The sequence below is a fragment of the Rhinoderma darwinii genome, assembly GCF_050947455.1.
Source record: "Rhinoderma darwinii isolate aRhiDar2 chromosome 5 unlocalized genomic scaffold, aRhiDar2.hap1 SUPER_5_unloc_3, whole genome shotgun sequence".
Lineage (NCBI taxonomy): Eukaryota > Metazoa > Chordata > Amphibia > Anura > Rhinodermatidae > Rhinoderma > Rhinoderma darwinii.
Genome location: NW_027461787.1, coordinates 1608522 through 1624195, shown reverse-complemented (window position 1 = coordinate 1624195; position 15674 = coordinate 1608522).

Below are 15674 nucleotides of genomic sequence, written 5' to 3'. Positions count from 1 at the left end.
ACTCTGCTCCCCTCCAATCCTCTACATAATACTCTGCTCCCCTCCTGTATATAATACTCTGCTCACCTCCCATCCTGTATATAATACTCTGATCCCCTCCTGTATATAATACTCTGCTCCTCTCCCATCCTGTATATAATACTCTGCTCCCCTCCCATCCTGTATATAATACTCTGCTCCCCTCCTGTATATAATACTCTGATCCCCTCCTGTATATAATACTCTGCTCCCCCATCCTGTATATAATACTCTGCTCCCCTCCTGTATATAATACTCTGCTCCCCTCCCATATATAATACTCTGCTCCCCTCCCATCCTGTACATAATACTCTGCTCCCCTCCTGTATATAATACTCTGCTCCCCTCCTGTATATAATACTCTGATCCCCTCCTGTATATAATACTCTGCTCCCATCCTGTATATAATACTCTGCGCCTCTCCCATATATAATACTCTGCTCCTCTCCCATCCTGTATATAATACTCTGATCCCCTCCTGTATATAATACTCTGCTCCTCTCCCATCCTGTATATAATACTCTGCTCCCCTCCCATCCTGTATATAATACTCTGCTCCCCTCCTGTATATAATACTCTGTTCCCCCATCCTGTATATAATACTCTGCACCCCTCCAGTATATAATACTCTGCTCCCCTCCTGTATATAATACTCTGCTCCCCTCCCATCCTGTATATAATACTCTGCTCCCCTCCCATCCTGTACATAATACTCTGCTCCCCTCCTGTATATAATACTCTGCTCTCCTCCTGTATATAATACTCTGCTCCCCTCCCATCCTGTATATAATACTCTGCTCCCCTCCCATCCTGTATATAATACTCTGCTCCCCTCCAATCCTCTACATAATACTCTGCTCCCCTCCTGTATATAATACTCTGCTCACCTCCCATCCTGTATATAATACTCTGATCCCCTCCTGTATATAATACTCTGCTCCTCTCCCATCCTGTATATAATACTCTGCTCCCCTCCCATCCTGTATATAATACTCTGCTCCCCTCCTGTATATAATACTCTGATCCCCTCCTGTATATAATACTCTGCTCCCCCATCCTGTATATAATACTCTGCTCCCCTCCTGTATATAATACTCTGCTCCCCTCCCATATATAATACTCTGCTCCCCTCCCATCCTGTACATAATACTCTGCTCCCCTCCTGTATATAATACTCTGCTCCCCTCCTGTATATAATACTCTGATCCCCTCCTGTATATAATACTCTGCTCCCATCCTGTATATAATACTCTGCGCCTCTCCCATATATAATACTCTGCTCCTCTCCCATCCTGTATATAATACTCTGCTCCCCTCCCATCCTGTATATAATACTCTGCTCCCCTCCCATATATAATACACTGCTCCTCTTCCATCCTGTATATAATACTCTGCTCCCCTCCTGTATATAATACTCTGCTCCCCTCCCGTATATAATACTCTACTCCCCTCCTATCCTGTATATAATACTCTGCTCCCCTCCCATATATAATACTCTACTCCCCTCCCATATATAATACTCTGCTCCCCTCCCGTATATAATACTCTACTCCCCTCCTATCCTATATATAATACTCTACTCCCCTCCTATCCTGTATATAATACTCTGCTCCCCTCCCATCCTGTATATAATACTCTGCTTCCATTCTGTATATAATACTCTGCTCCCCTCCCGTATATATAATACTCTACTCCCCTCCCATCCTGTATATAATACTCTGCTCCCCTCCCATCCTGTATATAATACTCTGCTCCCCTCCCATCCTGTATATAATACTCTGCTCCCCCAATCCTGTATATAATACTCTACTCCCCTCCCGTATATAATACTCTACTCCCCTCCTATATATAATACTCTGCTCCCCTCCCATCCTGTATATAATACTATGCTCCCCTCCCATCCTGTATATAATACTCTACTTCCATCCCATCCTGTATATAATACTCTGCTCCCCTCCCCCTGTATATAATACTCTGCTCCCCTCCCATCCTGTATATAATACTCTGCTCCCCTCCCATCCTGTATATAATACTCTGCTCCCCCAATCCTGTATATAATACTCTGCTCCCCTCCCATATATAATACTCTACTCCCCTCCTATATATAATACTCTGCTCCCCTCCCATCCTGTATATAATACTCTGCTCCCCTCCCATCCTGTATATAATACTCTGCTCCCCTCCCATCCTGTATATAATACTCTGCTCCCCTCCCATCCTGTACATAATACTCTGCTCCCCCATCCTGTATATAATACTCTGCTCCTTTCCTGTATAATACTCTGCTCCCCTCCCATATATAATACTCTGCTCCCCTCCCGTATATAATACTCTACTCCCCTCCTATCCTGTATATAACTCTGCTCCCCTACCATCCTGTATATAATACTCTGCTCCCCTCCCATATATAATACTCTGCTCCCCCATCCTGTATATAATGCTCTGCTCCCCTCCTGTATATAATACTCTGCTCCCCTCCTGTATATAATACTCTGCTCCCCCCATCCTGTATATAATACTCTGCTCCCCTCCTGTGTATAATACTCTGCTCCCCCATCCTGAATATAATACTCTGCTCCCCTCTTATCCTGTATATAACTCTGCTCCCCTCCCGTATATAATACTCTGCTCCCCCATCCTGTATATAATTCTCTGCTCCCCTCCTGTGTATAATACTCTGCTCCCCTCCTGTATATAATACTCTGCTCCCCCATCCTGTATATAATACTCTGCTACCCCATCCTGTATATAATACTCTGCTCCCCTCCTGTATATAATACTCTGCTCCCCTACCATCCGGTATATAATACTCTGCTCCCCCCATCCTGTATATTATACTCTGCTCCCCTCCCATCCTGTATATAATACTCTGCTCCTCTCCCGTATATAATACTCTGCTCCCCTCCCATCCTGTACATAATACTCTGCTCCCCTCCCATCCTGTACATAATACTCTGCTCCCCTCCCCCCTGTATATAATACTCTGCTCCTCTCCCATCCTGTATATAATACTCTGCTCCCCTCCCATCCTGTATATAATACTCTGCTCCCCTCCCATATATAATACTCTGCTCACCTCCCATCCTGTATATAATACTCTGCTCCCCTCCCATCCTGTATATAATACTCTGCTCCCCTCCAATCCTGTACATAATACTCTGCTCCCCTCCTGTATATAATACTCTGCTCACCTCCCATCCTGTATATAATACTCTGATCCCCTCCTGTATATAATACTCTGCTCCCCCATCCTGTATATAATACTCTGCACCCCTCCTGTATATAATACTCTGCTCCCCCATCCTGTATATAATACTCTGCTCCCCTCCTGTATATAATACTCTGCTCCCCTCCCATCCTGTATATAATACTCTGCTCCCCTCCCATCCTGTACATAATACTCTGCTCCCCTCCTGTATATAATACTCTGCTCTCCTCCTGTATATAATACTCTGCTCCCCTCCCATCCTGTATATAATACTCTGCTCCCCTCCCATCCTGTATATAATACTCTGCTCCCCTCCAATCCTCTACATAATACTCTGCTCCCCTCCTGTATATAATACTCTGCTCACCTCCCATCCTGTATATAATACTCTGATCCCCTCCTGTATATAATACTCTGCTCCTCTCCCATCCTGTATATAATACTCTGCTCCCCTCCCATCCTGTATATAATACTCTGCTCCCCTCCTGTATATAATACTCTGATCCCCTCCTGTATATAATACTCTGCTCCCCCATCCTGTATATAATACTCTGCTCCCCTCCTGTATATAATACTCTGCTCCCCTCCCATATATAATACTCTGCTCCCCTCCCATCCTGTACATAATACTCTGCTCCCCTCCTGTATATAATACTCTGCTCCCCTCCTGTATATAATACTCTGATCCCCTCCTGTATATAATACTCTGCTCCCATCCTGTATATAATACTCTGCGCCTCTCCTGTATATAATACTCTGCTTCCCTCCCATATATAATACTCTGCTCCTCTCCCATCCTGTATATAATACTCTGCTCCCCTCCCATCCTGTATATAATACTCTGCTCCCCTCCCATATATAATACACTGCTCCTCTTCCATCCTGTATATAATACTCTGCTCCCCTCCTGTATATAATACTCTGCTCCCCTCCCGTATATAATACTCTACTCCCCTCCTATCCTGTATATAATACTCTGCTCCCCTCCCATATATAATACTCTACTCCCCTCCCATATATAATACTCTGCTCCCCTCCCGTATATAATACTCTACTCCCCTCCTATCCTATATATAATACTCTACTCCCCTCCTATCCTGTATATAATACTCTGCTCCCCTCCCATCCTGTATATAATACTCTGCTCCCATTCTGTATATAATACTCTGCTCCCCTCCCGTATATAATACTCTACTCCCCTCCCATCCTGTATATAATACTCTGCTCCCCTCCCATCCTGTATATAATACTCTGCTCCCCTCCCATCCTGTATATAATACTCTGCTCCCCCAATCCTGTATATAATACTCTACTCCCCTCCCGTATATAATACTCTACTCCCCTCCTATATATAATACTCTGCTCCCCTCCCATCCTGTATATAATACTATGCTCCCCTCCCATCCTGTATATAATACTCTACTTCCCTCCCATCCTGTATATAATACTCTGCTCCCCTCCCCCTGTATATAATACTCTGCTCCCCTCCCATCCTGTATATAATACTCTGCTCCCCTCCCATCCTGTATATAATACTCTGCTCCCCCAATCCTGTATATAATACTCTGCTCCCCTCCCATCCTGTATATAATACTCTGCTCCCCTCCCATCCTGTATATAATACTCTGCTCCCCTCCTGTATATAATACTCTGATCCCCTCCTGTATATAATACTCTGCTCCCCCATCCTGTATATAATACTCTGCTCCCCTCCTGTATATAATACTCTGCTCCCCTCCCATCCTGTATATAATACTCTGCTCCCCTCCCATCCTGTACATAATACTCTGCTCCCCCATCCTGTATATAATACTCTGCTCCTTTCCTGTATAATACTCTGCTCCCCTCCCATATATAATACTCTGCTCCCCTCCCGTATATAATACTCTACTCCCCTCCTATCCTGTATATAACTCTGCTCCCCTACCATCCTGTATATAATACTCTGCTCCCCTCCCATATATAATACTCTGCTCCCCCATCCTGTATATAATGCTCTGCTCCCCTCCTGTATATAATACTCTGCTCCCCTCCTGTATATAATACTCTGCTCCCCCCATCCTGTATATAATACTCTGCTCCCATCCTGTGTATAATACTCTGCTCCTCTCCCATCCTGTATATAATACTCTGCTCCCCTCCTGTGTATAATACTCTGCTCCCCCCATCCTGAATATAATACTCTGCTCCCCTCTTATCCTGTATATAACTCTGCTCCCCTCCCGTATATAATACTCTGCTCCCCCATCCTGTATATAATGCTCTGCTCCCCTCCTGTGTATAATACTCTGCTGCCCTCCTGTATATAATACTCTGCTCCCCCATCCTGTATATAATACTCTGCTCCCATCCTGTATATAATACTCTGCTCCCCTACCATCCGGTATATAATACTCTGCTCCCCCCATCCTGTATATTATACTCTGCTCCCCTCACATCCTGTATATAATACTCTGCTCCTCTCCCGTATATAATACTCTGCTCCCCTCCCATCCTGTACATAATACTCTGCCCCCCTCCCATCCTGTACATAATACTCTGCTCCCCCCACATCCTGTATATAATACTCTGCTCCCCTCCCATCCTGTACATAATACTCTGCTCCCCTCCCCCCTGTATATAATACTCTGCTCCTCTCCCATCCTGTATATAATACTCTGCTCCCCTCCCATCCTGTATATAATACTCAGCACCCCTCCCATCCTGTACATAATACTCTGCTCCCCTCCCCCCTGTATATAATACTCTGCTCCTCTCCCATCCTGTATATAATACTCTGCTCCCCTCCCATCCTGTACATAATACTCTGCTCCCCCCATCCTGAATATAATACTCTGCTCCCCTCCCATCCTGTATATAACTCTGCTCCCCTCCCGTATATAATACTCTGCTCCCCCATCCTGTATATAATGCTCTGCTCCCCTCCTGTGTATAATACTCTGCTCCCCTCCTGTATATAATACTCTGCTCCCCCATCCTGTATATAATACTCTGCTCCCATCCTGTATATAATACTCTGCTCCCCTACCATCCGGTATATAATACTCTGCTCCCCCCATCCTGTATATTATACTCTGCTCCCCTCACATCCTGTATATAATACTCTGCTCCTCTCCCGTATATAATACTCTGCTCCCCTCCCATCCTGTACATAATACTCTGCTCCCCTCCCATCCTGTACATAATACTCTGCTCCCCCCACATCCTGTATATAATACTCTGCTCCCCTCCCATCCTGTACATAATACTCTGCTCCCCTCCCCCCTGTATATAATACTCTGCTCCTCTCCCATCCTGTATATAATACTCTGCTCCCCTCCCATCCTGTATATAATACTCAGCACCCCTCCCATCCTGTACATAATACTCTGCTCCCCTCCCCCCTGTATATAATACTCTGCTCCTCTCCCATCCTGTATATAATACTCTGCTCCCCTCCCATCCTGTACATAATACTCTGCTCCCCTCCCCCCTGTATATAATACTCTGCTCCCCTCCCATCCTGTATATAATACTCTGCTCCCCTCCAATCCTGTACATAATACTCTGCTCCCCTCCTGTATATAATACTCTGCTCCTCTCCTGTATATAATACTCTGCTCCTCTCCCATCCTGTATATAATACTCTGCTCCCCTCCCATCCTGTATATAATACTCTGCTCCCCTCCTGTATATAATACTCTGATCCCCTCCTGTATATAATACTCTGCTCCCCCATCCTGTATATAATACTCTGCACCCCTCCTGTATATAATACTCTGCTCCCCCATCCTGTATATAATACTCTGCTCCCCTCCTGTATATAATACTCTGCTCCCCTCCCATATATAATACTCTGCTCCCCTCCCATCCTGTACATAATACTCTGCTCCCCTCCTGTATATAATACTCTGCTCCCCTCCTGTATATAATACTCTGATCCCCTCCTGTATATAATACTCTGCTCCCATCCTGTATATAATACTCTGCGCCTCTCCTGTATATAATACTCTGCTCCCCTCCCATATATAATACTCTGCTCCTCTCCCATCCTGTATATAATACTCTGCTCCCCTCCCATCCTGTATATAATACTCTGCTCCCCTCCCATATATAATACACTGCTCCTCTCCCATCCTGTATATAATACTCTGCTCCCCTCCTGTATATAATACTCTGCTCCCCTCCCGTATATAATACTCTACTCCCCTCCTATCCTGTATATAATACTCTGCTCCCCTCCCATATATAATACTCTACTCCCCTCCCATATATAATACTCTGCTCCCCTCCCGTATATAATACTCTACTCCCCTCCTATCCTGTATATAATACTCTACTCCCCTCCTATATATAATACTCTGCTCCCCTCCCATCCTGTATATAATACTCTGCTCCCATCCTGTATATAATACTCTACTCCCCTCCCATCCTGTATATAATACTCTGCTCCCCTCCCATCCTGTATATAATACTCTGCTCCCCTCCCATCCTGTATATAATACTCTGCTCCCCAATCCTGTATATAATACTCTGCTCCCCTCCCGTATATAATACTCTACTCCCCTCCTATATATAATACTCTGCTCCCCTCCCATCCTGTATATAATACTATGCTCCCCTCCCATCCTGTATATAATACTCTACTCCCCTCCCATCCTGTATATAATACTCTGCTCCCCTCCTATCCTGTATATAATACTCTGCTCCCCTCCCGTATATAATACTCTGCTCCCCTCCCATCCTGTACATAATACTCTGCTCCCCCATCCTGTATATAATACTCTGCTCCTCTCCTGTATAATACTCTGCTCCCCTCCCATATATAATACTCTGCTCCCCTCCTATATATAATACTCTGCTCCCCTCCCATCCTGTACATAATACTCTGCTCCCCTCCCCCCTGTATATAATACTCTGCTCCTCTCCCATCCTGTATATAATACTCTGCTCCCCTCCCATCCTGTATATAATACTCTGCTCCCCTCCAATCCTGTACATAATACTCTGCTCCCCTCCTGTATATAATACTCTGCTCCTCTCCCATCCTGTATATAATACTCTGCTCCCCTCCCATCCTGTATATAATACTCTGCTCCCCTCCTGTATATAATACTCTGTTCCCCCATCCTGTATATAATACTCTGCACCCCTCCAGTATATAATACTCTGCTCCCCTCCTGTATATAATACTCTGCTCCCCTCCCATCCTGTATATAATACTCTGCTCCCCTCCCATCCTGTACATAATACTCTGCTCCCCTCCTGTATATAATACTCTGCTCTCCTCCTGTATATAATACTCTGCTCCCCTCCCATCCTGTATATAATACTCTGCTCCCCTCCCATCCTGTATATAATACTCTGCTCCCCTCCAATCCTCTACATAATACTCTGCTCCCCTCCTGTATATAATACTCTGCTCACCTCCCATCCTGTATATAATACTCTGATCCCCTCCGGTATATAATACTCTGCTCCTCTCCCATCCTGTATATAATACTCTGCTCCCCTCCCATCCTGTATATAATACTCTGCTCCCCTCCTGTATATAATACTCTGATCCCCTCCTGTATATAATACTCTGCTCCCCCATCCTGTATATAATACTCTGCTCCCCTCCTGTATATAATACTCTGCTCCCCTCCCATATATAATACTCTGCTCCCCTCCCATCCTGTACATAATACTCTGCTCCCCTCCTGTATATAATACTCTGCTCCCCTCCTGTATATAATACTCTGATCCCCTCCTGTATATAATACTCTGCTCCCATCCTGTATATAATACTCTGCGCCTCTCCCATATATAATACTCTGCTCCTCTCCCATCCTGTATATAATACTCTGCTCCCCTCCCATCCTGTATATAATACTCTGCTCCCCTCCCATATATAATACACTGCTCCTCTTCCATCCTGTATATAATACTCTGCTCCCCTCCTGTATATAATACTCTGCTCCCCTCCCGTATATAATACTCTACTCCCCTCCTATCCTGTATATAATACTCTGCTCCCCTCCCATATATAATACTCTACTCCCCTCCCATATATAATACTCTGCTCCCCTCCCGTATATAATACTCTACTCCCCTCCTATCCTATATATAATACTCTACTCCCCTCCTATCCTGTATATAATACTCTGCTCCCCTCCCATCCTGTATATAATACTCTGCTTCCATTCTGTATATAATACTCTGCTCCCCTCCCATCCTGTATATAATACTCTGCTCCCCTCCCATCCTGTATATAATACTCTGCTCCCCTCCCATCCTGTATATAATACTCTGCTCCCCCAATCCTGTATATAATACTCTACTCCCCTCCCGTATATAATACTCTACTCCCCTCCTATATATAATACTCTGCTCCCCTCCCATCCTGTATATAATACTATGCTCCCCTCCCATCCTGTATATAATACTCTACTTCCCTCCCATCCTGTATATAATACTCTGCTCCCCTCCCCCTGTATATAATACTCTGCTCCCCTCCCATCCTGTATATAATACTCTGCTCCCCTCCCATCCTGTATATAATACTCTGCTCCCCCAATCCTGTATATAATACTCTGCTCCCCTCCCATATATAATACTCTACTCCCCTCCTATATATAATACTCTGCTCCCCTCCCATCCTGTATATAATACTCTGCTCCCCTCCCATCCTGTATATAATACTCTGCTCCCCTCCCATCCTGTATATAATACTCTGCTCCCCTCCTGTATATAATACTCTGATCCCCTCCTGTATATAATACTCTGCTCCCCCATCCTGTATATAATACTCTGCTCCCCTCCTGTATATAATACTCTGCTCCCCTCCCATCCTGTATATAATACTCTGCTCCCCTCCCATCCTGTACATAATACTCTGCTCCCCCATCCTGTATATAATACTCTGCTCCTTTCCTGTATAATACTCTGCTCCCCTCCCATATATAATACTCTGCTCCCCTCCCGTATATAATACTCTACTCCCCTCCTATCCTGTATATAACTCTGCTCCCCTACCATCCTGTATATAATACTCTGCTCCCCTCCCATATATAATACTCTGCTCCCCCATCCTGTATATAATACTCTGCTCCCCTCCTGTGTATAATACTCTGCTCCCCCATCCTGAATATAATACTCTGCTCCCCTCTTATCCTGTATATAACTCTGCTCCCCTCCCGTATATAATACTCTGCTCCCCCATCCTGTATATAATTCTCTGCTCCCCTCCTGTGTATAATACTCTGCTCCCCTCCTGTATATAATACTCTGCTCCCCCATCCTGTATATAATACTCTGCTACCCCATCCTGTATATAATACTCTGCTCCCCTCCTGTATATAATACTCTGCTCCCCTACCATCCGGTATATAATACTCTGCTCCCCCCATCCTGTATATTATACTCTGCTCCCCTCCCATCCTGTATATAATACTCTGCTCCTCTCCCGTATATAATACTCTGCTCCCCTCCCATCCTGTACATAATACTCTGCTCCCCTCCCATCCTGTACATAATACTCTGCTCCCCCCACATCCTGTATATAATACTCTGCTCCCCTCCCATCCTGTACATAATACTCTGCTCCCCTCCAATCCTGTATATAATACTCTGCTCCCCTCCTGTATATAATACTCTGCTCCCCTCCCATCCTGTATATAATACTCTGCTCCCCTCCCCCCTGTATATAATACTCTGCTCCTCTCCCATCCTGTATATAATACTCTGCTCCCCTCCCATCCTGTATATAATACTCTGCTCCCCTCCCATATATAATACTCTGCTCACCTCCCATCCTGTATATAATACTCTGCTCACCTCCCATCCTGTATATAATACTCTGATCCCCTCCTGTATATAATACTCTGCTCCCCTCCCATCCTGTATATAATACTCTGCTCCCCTCCCATCCTGTATATAATACTCTGCTCCCCTCCTGTATATAATACTCTGCTCCCCTCCCATATATAATACTCTGCTCCCATCCTGTATATAATACTCTGCGCCTCTCCTGTATATAATACTCTGCTCCCCTCCCATATATAATACTCTGCTCCTCTCCCATCCTGTATATAATACTCTGCTCCCCTCCCATCCTGTATATAATACTCTGCTCCCCTCCTGTATATAATACTCTGCTCCCCTCCCGTATATAATACTCTACTCCCCTCCTATCCTGTATATAATACTCTGCTCCCCTCCCATATATAATACTCTGCTCCCCTCCCGTATGTAATACTCTACTCCCCTCCTATCCTGTATATAATACTCTACTCCCCTCCTATATATAATACTCTGCTCCCCTCCCATCCTGTATATAATACTCTGCTCCCATCCTGTATATAATACTCTACTCCCCTCCCATCCTGTATATAATACTCTGCTCCCCTCCCATCCTGTATATAATACTCTGCTACCCTCCCATCCTGTATATAATACTCTGCTCCCCAATCCTGTATATAATACTCTGCTCTCCTCCTGTATATAATACTCTGCTCACCTCCCATCCTGTATATAATACTCTGCTCCCCTCCCCCCTGTATATAATACTCTGATCCCCTCCTGTATATAATACTCTGCTCCTCTCCCATCCTGTATATAATACTCTGCTCCCCTCCCATCCTGTATATAATACTCTGCTCCCCTCCTGTATATAATACTCTGATCCCCTCCTGTATATAATACTCTCCTCCCCCATCCTGTATATAATACTCTGCTCCCCTCCTGTATATAATACTCTGCTCCCCTCCCATATATAGTACTCTGCTCCCCTCCCATCCTGTACATAATACTCTGCTCCCCTTCTGTATATAATACTCTGATCCCCTCCTGTATATAATACTCTGATCCCCTCCTGTATATAATACTCTGCTCCCATCCTGTATATAATACTCTGCGCCTCTCCTGTATATAATACTCTGCTCCCCTCCCATATATAATACTCTGCTCCTCTCCCATCCTGTATATAATACTCTGCTCCCCTCCCATCCTGTATATAATATTCTGCTCCCCTCCCATATATAATACACTGCTCCTCTCCCATCCTGTATATAATACTCTGCTCCCCTCCTGTATATAATACTCTGCTCCCATCCTGTATATAATACTCTGCGCCTCTCCTGTATATAATACTCTGCTCCCCTCCCATATATAATACTCTGCTCCTCTCCCATCCTGTATATAATACTCTGCTCCCCTCCCATCCTGTATATAATATTCTGCTCCCCTCCCATATATAATACACTGCTCCTCTCCCATCCTGTATATAATACTCTGCTCCCCTCCTGTATATAATACTCTGCTCCCCTCCCGTATATAATACTCTACTCCCCTCCTATCCTGTATATAATACTCTGCTCCCCTCCCATATATAATACTCTACTCCCCTCCCATATATAATACTCTGCTCCCCTCCCGTATATAATACTCTACTCCCCTCCTATCCTGTATATAATACTCTGCTCCCCTCCCATATATAATACTCTACTCCCCTCCCATATATAATACTCTGCTCCCCTCCTGTATATAATACTCTACTCCCCTCCTATATATAATACTCTGCTCCCCTCCTGTATATAATACTCTGCTCCCATCCTGTATATAATACTCTACTCCCCTCCCATCCTGTATATAATACTCTGCTCCCCTCCCATCCTGTATATAATACTCTGCTCCCCTCCCCCCTGTATATAATACTCTGCTCCTCTCCCATCCTGTATATAATACTCTGCTCCCCAATCCTGTATATAATACTCTGCTCCCCTCCCGTATATAATACTCTACTCCCCTCCTATATATAATACTCTTCTGCCCTCCCATCCTGTATATAATACTATGCTCCCCTCCCATCCTGTATATAATACTCTGCTCCCCTCCCATCCTGTACATAATACTCTGCTCCCCCATCCTGTATATAATACTCTGCTCCTTTCCTGTATAATACTCTGCTCCCCTCCCATATATAATACTCTGCTCCCCTCCCGTATATAATACTCTACTCTCCTCCTATCCTGTATATAACTCTGCTCCCCTACCATCCTGTATATAATACTCTGCTCCCCTCCCATATATAATACTCTGCTCCCCCATCCTGTATATAATACTCTGCTCCCCTCCTGTATATAATACTCTACTCCCCTCCTATATATAATACTCTGCTCCCCTCCTGTATATAATACTCTGCTCCCATCCTGTATATAATACTATGCTCCCCTCCCATCCTGTATATAATACTCTACTCCCCTCCCATCCTGTATATAATACTCTGCTCCCCTCCCATCCTGTATATAATACTCTGCTCCCCTCCCGTATATAATACTCTGCTCCCCTCCCATCCTGTACATAATACTCTGCTCCCCCATCCTGTATATAATACTCTGCTCCCCTCCCATATATAATACTCTAATCCCCTCCCGTTTATAATACTCTACTCCCCTCCTATCCTGTATATAATACTCTGCTCCCCTCCCCCCTGTATATAATACTGTTCCCCTCCCATATATAATACTCTGTTCCCCTCCCGTATATAATACTCTGCTCCCCCCATCCTGTATATAATACTCTGCTCCCCTACCATCCTGTATATAATACTCTGCTCCCCTCCCATATATAATACTCTGCTCCCCTCCCATCCTGTATATAATACTCTGCTCCCCTCCCATCCTGTATATAATACTCTGCTCCCCTCCCCCCTGTATATAATACTCTGCTCCCCTCCCATCCTGTATATAATACTCTGCTCCCCTCCCATCCTGTATATAATACTCTGATCCCCTCCCATCCTGTACATAATACTCTGCTCCCCCAATCCTGTATATAATACTCTGCTCCCCTCCCATCCTGTATATAATACTCTGCTCCCCTCCCATCCTGTATATAATACTCTGCTCCTCTCCCATCCTGTATATAATACTCTGCTCCCCTCCCATCCTGTATATAATACTCTGATCCCCTCCCATCCTGTACATAATACTCTGCTCTCCCCATCCTGTATATAATTCTCGGATTTTTTATGTCTGGATTCATTGAACGGTCTCTTCTTGTGTCAGTCTCTCCGGTCACAGAGTAATGTTGGGTCATGTGAGTAGAGCAGCGGCTCAGGACCCTGCAGGAGATCAGTGTGGTGTTGTGGGGGCACTGTGACACGGATTACTAGCGTAGCTGTACATACTCTGTGGGCTCTGCTATGTGATTGGTGCTTTGTCACGGACACTGAATTGTGACAATATTCCGGGTAATTCTACGTTTCAACCATTTCTGTGCTGGAGCTTTTTTCTTGCTTTCCCTCTGTATTGGGGCGATTGTGTCAGCAAAAAAACACACAAGTCAAACCTTCCATGTGCCGCGGTGGAGTTGTGGTCGGGGGAAGCCCCAAGGCCGCAGCGCAAGGCAGAGATTGATTAGTGATTGTTGTTCTATACACGGCCGTCTGATCTGTACCCCGTGGCCGGCTGTAATCATGTGGCCGGCTGTAATCCCGTGGCTGGCTGTAATCCCGTGGCCGGCTGTAATCCCGTGGCCGGCTGTAATCCCGTGGCCGGCTGTAATCCCGTGGCCGGCTGTAATCCCGTCGCCGTGGACACTGTCACATTCCATCATCAGTAACACAATATAGAAGATCATCTTTATCATCCATTTGTCCACCACTCCTGACCTCACTTACGGGAGAGAGGAAACCTTCTATATTACACATCCGCTCCTCCCCTCGCGCTGCCACGACCTCCGCTCCTCCCCTCGCGCTGCCACGACCTCCGCTCCTCCCCTCGCGCTGCCACGACCTCCGCTCCTCCCGTCGCGCTGCCACGACCTCCGCTCCTCCCGTCGCGCTGCCACGACCTCCGCTCCTCCCGTCGCGCTGCCACGACCTCCGCTCCTCCCGTCGCGCTGCCACGACCTCCGCTCCTCCCGTCGCGCTGCCACGACCTCCGCTCCTCCCGTCGCGCTGCCACGACCTCCGCTCCTCCCGTCGCGCTGCCACGACCTCCGCTCCTCCCGTCGCGCTGACACGACCTCCGCTCCTCCCGTCGCGCTGCCACGACCTCCGCTCCTCCCGTCGCGCTGCCACGACCTCCGCTCCTCCCGTCGCGCTGACACGACCTCCGCTCCTCCCATCGCGCCGATTCCTCCAGAGCTCAATAAAACAACGTCCCCTCGAATTCTGTCATGACCAGGTCTTTTCCTGCGCTGCCCCTCACCTCTGGGGTGTATGATCCAGGTAACAAGCCATCGCCCGTCTTTAAGTGTCTACACAGGGCCCAGTATTTGCCTCTTGCACGCGGCCGGTTCTCATGGTGCAGACTGAAGCCTGAACTCATCTGGACTATCTGATTCTGCAGTTGAAGTAGATTTAGTGCCACAACCATCATACAAATAACATAATGAAAGGCTTTGTACCGGATTACAAACACATGGCTGTTTTCTTCCACATCTAGCGCCATACATGTCCACAGGTTGTGTTTGGTATTGCAGC